The following is an 8,414-nucleotide window of genomic DNA, read 5'->3' as shown; positions in this document are numbered from 1 at the left end:
CCCAACAGTTTTAAGTCGTAGTCTGGCCTACGCATAACCTCATTTATTCCCCACCAGAGTCTCTGTCTCCCCAGTGAGTTTTCCTCATGGAATGCATTATACTCCTGTGGACTTTCGGTCTCTCTGATTTCTTTTCCTCTATGGCAATATTTCCCCATAAAGCATTAACTTTTACATTCATATCATATGCATCATGAGGTCTCTTAGGGACAAAAATTTGTTTCTATATGTTGTTATTTAAGCTCATTCTACTGAGTCGAGCCGAAGATTTTAACCTTCACCTCCTCAGTTAGAATGTCCTTAAATAGGGGCAGCTGTAAGACACCAATTTTAACCCTAAGATCCCTCATGCAATTTCATCATAAGCATTAGCATTGGGATCATACCTTGGCATTCTCCTTACCCCTCTCTCATTGGGTTTGTTTTGGGAGAGATCACCAAGTACCATGTGATTGTATCATACTTGTATATTATCATTTTACTAACCAAAATACCAAAAATATGTCTTTGCACTTGCCTAACTCTTTTGTATGTAGGGCATGGTCACATTGATCTATCAAGTTCATATCTAGGGTTTGAGGCCCTCATGACAAGGAACATAACCATTAATTTGATCCAAGAGTGGTTATAAGCATCATATATGAGTTCTATTTATTCCTACATGTTATATTGATCAAGTTTTCTTCAAGAGTTTGGAGGTGATTTGCCTTGGAAACCCTAGTTTGACTGAGTATCTTGAGTAACTTCTCCAACAAGCCATCTCACCAATTGATCAAACCTCTCAAGGGACACTTAAAAATTCACCATCTTATGCATATATGATCTACCATGAGCAAAGAAAGTCGAGAGGATTGAAGGTTAGCAAGTTGGTTGGTGGTGGTTGGCCAGGTGAATTCAACTGATCAAAACTGGGTCTCCTTAGACCCTATCTCCTACATTTTTCACCATATGAAAATGCTTCCAAAATCAAAGTTACTCTAAGTGACATTCCAAACAACTTTTATATTGAGACCTAGAGCTAGTTTTGCTTGGAAAATCATTTTCTATGATGAAACATTATAGGTCATTTTGCCTAAACCCTAATTTGAAAGTCAACTTCCCAAGGCCATAACTTGCTCAATTTGTATGAGATGAAATATTTCTAAGTTTCAAAATCAAATTCAAGATGTCTACTTCAACTTTGTTGTTTGGAATGAGAGCTAATTCAACTTTTTTGAGGATGTGATATGAGGATACATTATAGGTCATTTTTGACCTATACCATTGGACAAGTGTTTTTCCAAACTTCAAAAATGCATAACTCTATCATTATAAATCTAAGTGACGTGAAATTGGTGACCATTTCGAAGGTCTTTGAAAGAGATACAACTTTGATGAAGACACTTTTCTCATTTGAAGCTCACATAAAAAGTTAAGCAAGGTGGAATATTGAGATATATGGCTTGACACTTAGAAAAAATTTCAACATGTTGAAATTTCCAAACTTCCACCTCAAAATTCACCATGATCCAAGCTCCAAACGGAAAAGTGTTCAACATCAAACTTGTTCCCCTTGATCCAAGCTTTCCAAAGAATCCAAGTTCATGCATTTTGGGTGAAGTTTGTTAGGGTTGCGCATGGATTTAACAGAGCTGCGCCATTGGAAGAAATCAAATGTCCAAAGCTCCATTTCACATTGCCTTGTCAATCAAGCATCATTTGAACTTCAGTACAGTTGCAATTGCATCAAAATGGATTGCTTCATGGGCCTGTACACGCCCATGCAAGCTTGTGCATCACATTACCAAATTTAGCAAATTTTCAAGTGTGCAATTATCAATCCCAAATGCTATAAATACAGGCCCTTGGAGCTCAATTCAAAGACACTTTGCGCGCCATCTTTGCCCCCCAATTGAAACCATCTCACTCTAAAGAAAAACCTGATAATATTCAATCTGAAAATTGAGTTTGAATCTCGACTGTTTGGAGATTCAAGAACTCTAGGATCCAAAGCCTTGCGCCATTGCTAAGCATTTCCTGCAAGCTTCTCAAGTGTGATCGGATCGTGTTTGAAACAAGCAACCTCAAGTTTTGCACAACATTGAAGGTAATTTTCAGAAAACTTCATCTCTTTGATTCTCACTCAATTCTCTTGGATCTTTGGTTGTCTAAAGTCCTACCAAGATAGGCAAGAAGATTGAGTTACTTAGAGGTTAAATCAAAGCAACTCAGTTGACAGACCTCAAAATTCAACTCCTCATATCTTTTTATCATGTCCTTACCCAGTAACAGGTAGAAGATAATAGATTTATGCTCCTCTTGTGTTGAAGTTTATTTCATCCCTGGTTGAGTTGAGTGCGTATTTCCTTAGTGGAATCGCTTTTCCTGCATGATTCGAGTACTTCAGTGTTATCCTGATCTACTCGCTTTCCCTGCAGATGTTTTGTTTTCCCGACTGAGTCTTTCCATTTTGTATGGAATTCCTCTAGTCCCCCAACAGTTTTAAGTCGTAGTCTGGCCTACGCATAACCTCATTTATTCCCAACCAGAGTCTCTGTCTCCCCAGTGAGTTTTCCTCATGGAATGCATTATACTCCTTCGGACTTTCGGTCTCTCTGATTTCTTTTCCTCTATGGCAAAATTTCCCCATAAAGCATTAACTTTTACATTCATATCATATGCATCATGAGGTCTCTTAGGGACAAAAATTTGTTTCTATATGTTGTCATTTAAGCTCATTCTACTGAGTCGAGCCGAAGATTTTAACCTTCACCTCCTCAATTAGAATGTCCTTAAATAGGGGCAGCTGTAAGACACCAATTTTAACCCTAAGATCCCTCATGCAATTTCATCATAAGCATTAGCATTGGGATCATACCTTGGCATTCTCCTTACCCCTCTCTCATTGGGTTTGTTTTGGGAGAGATCACCAAGTACCATGTGATTGTATCATACTTGTATATTATCATTTTACTAACCAAAATACCAAAAATATGTCTTTGCACTTGCCTAACTCTTTTGTATGTAGGGCATGGTCACATTGATCTATCAAGTTCATATCAGGGTTTGAGGCCCTCATGACAAGGAGCATAACCATTAATTTGATCCAAGAGTGGTTATAAGCATCATATATGAGTTCTATTTATTCCTACATGTTATATTGATCAAGTTTTCTTCAAGAGTTTGGAGGTGATTTGCCTTGGAAACCCTAGTTTGACTGAGTATCTTGAGTAACTTCTCCAACAAGCCATCTCACCAATTGATCAAACCTCTCAAGGGACACTTAAAAATTCACCATCTTATGCATATATGATCTACCATGAGCAAAGAAAGTCGAGAGGATTGAAGGTTAGCAAGTTGGTTGGTGGTGGTTGGCAAGATGAATTCATCTGATCAAAACTGGGTCTCCTTAGACCCTATCTCCTACATTTTTCACCATATGAAAATGCTTCCAAAATCAAAGTTACTCTAAGTGACATTCCAAACAACTTTTATATTGAGACCTAGATCTAGTTTTGCTTGGAAAATCATTTTCTATGATGAAACATTATAGGTCATTTTGCCTAAACCCTAATTTGAAAGTCAACTTCCCAAGGCCATAACTTGCTCAATTTGTATGAGATGAAATATTTCTAAGTTTCAAAATCAAATTCAAGATGTCTACTTCAACTTTGTTGTTTGGAATGAGAGCTAATTCAACTTTTTTGAGGATGTGATATGAGGATACATTATAGGTCATTTTTGACCTATACCATTGGACAAGTGTTTTTCCAAACTTCAAAAATGCATAACTCTATCATTATAAATCTAAGTGACGTGAAATTGGTGACCATTTCGAAGGTCTTTGAAAGAGATACAACTTTGATGAAGACACTTTTCTCATTTGAAGCTCACATAAAAAGTTAAGCAAGGTGGAATATTGAGATATATGGCTTGACACTTAGAAAAAATTTCAACATGTTGAAATTTCCAAACTTCCACCTCAAAATTCACCATGATCCAAGCTCCAAACGGAAAAGTGTTCAACATCAAACTTGTTCCCCTTGATCCAAGCTTTCCAAAGAATCCAAGTTCATGGATTTTGGGTGAAGTTTGTTAGGGTTACGCATGGATTTAACAGAGCTGCGCCATTGGAAGAAATCAAATGTCCAAAACTCCATTTCACATTACCTTGCCAATCAAGCATCATTTGAACTTCAGTACAGTTGCAATTGCATCAAAATGGATTGCTTCATGGGCCTGTACACGCCCATGCAAGCTTGTGCATCACATTACCAAATTTAGCAAATTTTCAAGTGTGCAATTATCAATCCCAAATGCTATAAATACAGGCCCTTGGAGCTCAATTCAAAGACACTTTACGCGCCATCTTTGCCCCCCAATTGAAACCATCTCACTCTAAAGGAAAACCTGATAATTTTCAATCTGAAAATTGAGTTTGAATCTCAACTGTTTGGAGATTCAAGAACTCTAGGATTCAAAGCCTTGCGCCATTGCTAATCATTTCCTGCAAGCTTCTCAAGTGTGATCGGATCGTGTTTGAAACAAGCAACCTCAAGTTTTGCACAACATTGAAGGTAGTTTTCAGAAAACTTCATCTCTTTGATTCTCACTCAATTCTCATAAATTCTCTTGGATCTTTGGTTGTCTAAAGTCCTACCAATGTAGGCAAGAAGATTGAGTTGCTTAAAGGTTAAATCAAAGCAACTCAGTTGACACACCTCAAATTTCAACTCCTCATATCTTTCTATCATGTCCTTACCCAGTAACAGGTAGAAGATAATAGATTTATGCTCCTCTTGTGTTGAAGTTTATTTCATCCCCAGTTGAGTTGAGTGCGTATTTCCTTAGTGAAATCGCTTTTCCTGCATGATTCGAGTACTTCAGTGTTATCCTGATCTACTCGCTTTCCCTGCAGATGTTTTGTTTTCCCGACTGAGTCTTTCCATTTTGTATGGATTTCCTCTAGTCCCCCAACAGTTTTAAGTCGTAGTCCGGCCTACGCATTACCTCATTTATTCCCCACCAGAGTCTCTGTCTCCCCAGTGAGTTTTCCTCATGGAATGCATTATACTCCTGTGGACTTTCGGTCTCTCTGATTTCTTTTCCTCTATGGCAATATTTCCCCATAAAGCATTAACTTTTACATTCATATCATATGCATCATGAGGTCTCTTAGGGACAAAAATTTGTTTCTATATGTTGTTATTTAAGCTCATTCTACTGAGTCGAGCCGAAGATTTTAACCTTCACCTCCTCAGTTAGAATGTCCTTAAATAGGGGCAGCTGTAAGACACCAATTTTAACCCTAAGATCCCTCATGCAATTTCATCATAAGCATTAGCATTGGGATCATACCTTGGCATTCTCCTTACCCCTCTCTCATTGGGTTTGTTTTGGGAGAGATCACCAAGTACCATGTGATTGTATCATACTTGTATATTATCATTTTACTAACCAAAATACCAAAAACATGTCTTTGCACTTGCCTAACTCTTTTGTATGTAGGGCATGGTCACATTGATCTATCAAGTTCATATCCAAGGTTTGAGGCCCTCATGACAAGGAGCATAACCATTAATTTGATCCAAGAGTGGTTATAAGCATCATATATGAGTTCTATTTATTCCTACATGTTATATTGATCAAGTTTTCTTCAAGAGTTTGGAGGTGATTTGCCTTGGAAACCCTAGTTTGACTGAGTATCTTGAGTAACTTCTCCAACAAGCCATCTCACCAATTGATCAAACCTCTCAAGGGACACTTAAAAATTCACCATCTTATGCATATATGATCTACCATGAGCAAAGAAAGTCGAGAGGATTGAAGGTTAGCAAGTTGGTTGGTGGTGGTTGGCCAGATGAATTCAACTGATCAAAACTGGGTCTCCTTAGACCCTATCTCCTACATTTTTCACCATATGAAAATGCTTCCAAAATCAAAGTTACTCTAAGTGACATTCCAAACAACTTTTATATTGAGACCTAGAGCTAGTTTTGCTTGGAAAATCATTTTCTATGATGAAACATTATAGGTCATTTTGCCTAAACCCTAATTTGAAAGTCAACTTCCCAAGGCCATAACTTGCTCAATTTGTATGAGATGAAATATTTTAAGTTTCAAAATCAAATTCAAGATGTCTACTTCAACTTTGATGTTTGGAATGAGAGCTAATTCAACTTTTTTGAGGATGTGATATGAGGATACATTATAGGTCATTTTTGACCTATACCATTGGACAAGTGTTTTTCCAAACTTCAAAATGCATAACTCTATCATTATAAATTTAAGTGACGTGAAATTGGTGACCATTTCGAAGGTCTTTGAAAGAGATACAACTTTGATGAAGACACTTTTCTCATTTGAAGCTCACATAAAAAGTTATTCAAGGTGGAAGTAGTGAACATTTGACTTGGTACTTAGAATTTTTTCAAATATGTTTGATTTTCCAAACTTACACCTCAAAATTCATCATGATCCAAGCTTCAAATGGAAAAGTGTTCAACATGAAAGTTGTTTCCCTTAATCTCACCTTTCCAAAAAGTCCAAGTTCATGCATTTTGGGTGAAGTTTGTTAGGGTTGCGCATGGATTTAACAGAGCTGCGCCATTGGAAGAAATCAAATGTCCAAAGCTCCATTTCACATTGCCTTGCCAATCAAGCATCATTTGAACTTCAGTACAGTTGCAATTGCATCAAAATGGATTGCTTCATGGGCCTGTACACGCCCATGCAAGCTTGTGCATCACATTGCCAAATTTAGCAAATTTTCAAGTGTGCAATTATCAATCCCAAATGCTATAAATACAGGCCCTTGGAGCTCAATTCAAAGACACTTTGCGCGCCAACTTTGCCCCCCAATTGAAACCATCTCACTCTAAAGGAAAACCTGATATTTTCAATATGAAAATTGAGTTTGAATCTCGACTGTTTGGAGATTCAAGAACTCTAGGATCCAAAGCCTTGCGCCATTGCTAACCATTTCCTGCAAGCTTCTCAAGTGTGATCGGATCGTGTTTGAAACAAGCAACCTCAAGTTTTGCACAACATTGAAGGTAATTTTCAGAAAACTTCATCTCTTTGATTCTCACTCAATTCTCTTGGATCTTTGGTTGTCTAAAGTCCTACCAATATAGGCAAGAAGATTGAGTTACTTAGAGGTTAAATCAAAGCAACTCAGTTGACAGGCCTCAAAATTCAACTCCTCATATCTTTCTATCATGTCCTTACCCAGTAACAGGTAGAAGATAATAGATTTATGCTCCTCTTGTGTTGAAGTTTATTTCATCCCCAGTTGAGTTGAGTGCGTATTTCCTTAGTGAAATCGCTTTCCTGCATGATTCGAGTACTTCAGTGTTATCCTGATCTACTCGCTTTCCCTGCAGATGTTTTGTTTTCCCGACTGAGTCTTTCCATTTTGTATGGATTTCTCTAGTCCCCCAACAGTTTTAAGTCGTAGTCCGGCCTACGCATAACCTCATTTATTCCCACCAGAGTCTCTGTCTCCCCAGTGAGTTTTCCTCATGGAATGCATTATACTCCTGTGGACTTTCGGTCTCTCTGATTTCTTTTCCTCTATGGCAATATTTCCCATAAAGCATTAACTTTTACATTCATATCATATGCATCATGAGGTCTCTTAGGGACAAAAATTTGTTTCTATATGTTGTTATTTAAGCTCATTCTACTGAGTCGAGCCGAAGATTTTAACCTTCACCTCCTCAGTTAGAATGTCCTTAAATAGGGGCAGCTGTAAGACACCAATTTTAACCCTAAGATCCCTCATGCAATTTCATCATAAGCATTAGCATTGGGATCATACTTGGCATTCTCCTTACCCCTCTCTCATTGGTTTGTTTTGGAGAGATCACCAAGTACCATGTGATTGTATCATACTTGTATATTATCATTTTAACTAACCAAAATACCAAAATATGTCTTTGCACTTGCCTAACTCTTTTTGTATGTAGGGCATGGTCACATTGATCTATCAGTTCATATCAGGTTTGAGGCCCTCATGACAAGGAGCATAACCATTATTTGATCCAAGAGTGGTTATAAGCATCATATATGAGTTCTATTTATTCCTACATGTTATATTGATCAAGTTTTCCTCAAGAGTTTGGAGGTGATTTGCCTTGGAAACCCTAGTTTGACTGAGTATCTTGAGTAACTTCTCCAACCAAGCCATCTCACCAATTGATCAAACCTCTCAAGGGACACTTAAAAATTCACCATCTTATGCATAATGATCTACCATGAGCAAAGAAAGTCGAGAGGATTGAAGGTTAGCAAGTTGGTTGATGGTGGTTGGCCAGATGAATTCATCTGATCAAAACTGGGTCTCCTTAGACCCTATCTCCTACATTTTTCACCATATGAAAATGCTTCCAAAATCAAAGTTACTCTAAGTGACATTCCAAACAACTTTTATA

This window comes from Lathyrus oleraceus, chromosome 6 (genome assembly GCF_024323335.1).
Source record: "Lathyrus oleraceus cultivar Zhongwan6 chromosome 6, CAAS_Psat_ZW6_1.0, whole genome shotgun sequence".
Lineage (NCBI taxonomy): Eukaryota > Viridiplantae > Streptophyta > Magnoliopsida > Fabales > Fabaceae > Lathyrus > Lathyrus oleraceus.
The sequence above is the reverse complement of the archived record's forward strand: the minus strand, read 5'-3'. Positions refer to the sequence as shown.